The sequence below is a fragment of the Mauremys reevesii genome, linkage group 18 (assembly GCF_016161935.1).
Source record: "Mauremys reevesii isolate NIE-2019 linkage group 18, ASM1616193v1, whole genome shotgun sequence".
NCBI classification, from domain to species: Eukaryota; Metazoa; Chordata; order Testudines; family Geoemydidae; genus Mauremys; species Mauremys reevesii.
The window spans coordinates 32,139,029-32,141,029 of NC_052640.1; the positions used below are offsets into that span (position 1 = coordinate 32,139,029).

At 43.4% G+C, this 2,001-nt stretch overlaps 1 long non-coding RNA gene across 1 annotated transcript; it reads left to right on the forward strand.

Annotated features, from left to right (window-relative positions):
- Window positions 1-293: 293 nt before the first annotated feature.
- Window positions 294-1,415, forward strand: LOC120386365. Its single transcript, XR_005589680.1, has 2 exons — window positions 294-352; window positions 914-1,415. It is a non-coding gene; the product is annotated as an uncharacterized LOC120386365 (long non-coding RNA).
- Window positions 1,416-2,001: the final 586 nt, after the last annotated feature.

A 2,001-nucleotide genomic window follows, 5' to 3' on the forward strand; every position in this document is an offset into this window, starting at 1 on the left:
GTGTAATGTGTGTGATGTGTAATTATGCTTTGTGGTTTTGGCCTTTATAAGCTTGGTGAAAGTCTGTTAAAGGCAAGGCAGCTACCCCCCCCTTCTTTGCGTGGGGCTACGTTGACCTTCCCTTTATGCATAATTGTACCCCAATAAAGGTGCCTCAGGCTGTGTCTGACCCAAAATCAAAGGTGTGGTCAATTTTTCCACGACACCTTTTATTCCAGGAATTTCTCTCTAACCACACAAGAGCTGGTTATTATTTCCTTGGACTGACATACTCAAAGCCTGAGGGCAGATGAAAGTGGATCAGCAATGAAGAACTGAACAGTGATGTGTAGCTTCATTCTTTTCTAACTCTGTAAATATTTCTGTTGGACATCTGGGACTGACTAGCCCCAAGGCCAGTAATAGGAACAGAAAATTGTCAGGGATTTCTCTGAATGGGTAACAGTATTCACTAGTGGAATCAGTGCTGGTGTCATATGAGTGACTAGGACTCCCACTAAGAGGAAAGGAACTTGGGAGGGAAATGAGAAGAGGGTAATTTGTATTCATACAGATGTGGGAAGAAAGGTGTTTGTGTGAAGGGGATATTAGTGGGGATATAACTAACTTGGATGTGTTGGCTGGAACCGCCCAGAGGAGGTGCCAGGAGAATATAGCCAACAGAAGTGGAAGGGAAGAAGACTATTTGACCCTAATAACTTTCAGATGTGTTTGTGGGAAGGGAGGTTGAGGAGTGTGGGTTGGGAGAGTCTCACTGGGAAGCAGCCTCTAGTTTCACTCCACAGAAAAGTGATCAGTAGCAGAGTCACTGTCCCCTCTGAGCATCTGTCCCCTTTTTCTAGGCTCACGGGTATATAGTTGGGACATAGCTGGAGCTAAAGCCATATTTTCAATTCGCTTTCTCACTGCACAGATTTGATATACAAAAGAATCTCCATGACTATGCCTGCGCTGTTATTGGCTTTAATAAGGTGGTGACTGCAGTTTGTTCTGAATCCTCACACATCCACTATATCTGTAAGAAGACAATGGGATAACTATAGATCCTCAAGATGAGACAATTGCAGGCACAAGAACATGCCTGGGTTATCCAGAGGCCAACAAGGATATTTCTCTCTATAAACATCCTCAGCACATGTACCCTCATATGCATACAAACACATACTCTTACGCAGGCACTCACAAACCTGTTTTCATCTGATCATAAACAGCAATGGCATGATCATCATGTCTGGTTGGACTGCACACAGGACAAATTCCAGACCTCTTTTCATGTCACCACAGAGACCAACAGACAAACTTTCAGTGGGCAAGTGGTCTCTGAACAGATGTTGAAAAAAATGCAAAAAATTAGTAAAACTAAAATCTTCTTGTTAAAAAAAATATAATAAACAATAACAGTGATTAACCTTTCAGCTGTCCCTAAGCCGATCAGATAAGGGTAAGGAATGGTGTGCCTAGCCTCTGTTTGTCAGAGGGTGGAGATGGATGGCAGGAGAGAGATCACTTGATCATTTCCTGTTAGGTTCACTCCTCTGGGGCACCTGGCATTGGCCACTGTCGGTAGACAGGATACTGGGCTAGACGGGCCGTTCTTATGTTCTTAGATATGGGCAGTCGGATATGGATATTCACTAACACTGGCAGTCATCACTGGCATGGACATTGAAGGCAAGTGCTGTAGGAGTCCCAGTTCATGGAAGACAATGGAAGTACCATGATTTACACCAGTTGATCACCTGATACAGAGTTTGAGCAGATGTTCTGAGCGCCGCACTTCACTGCTTCTCAGATGTCTGGGACTTGCTTGGTTCATGGGACCCTAGATTAAATAGTCTCTTACTGAAAGCTTTCAAATAGAGTCATCCTGCATCTAATGTGTTATGGGGCAATCCTGATTTACCATAAGTTTGTCCTTCATCTGCAGGATGACAAAAGAGTCCCACATTAATTTCAGAATTCACAACAATGTTGCATCTTTGTGCTTTGATAGTGTATCAC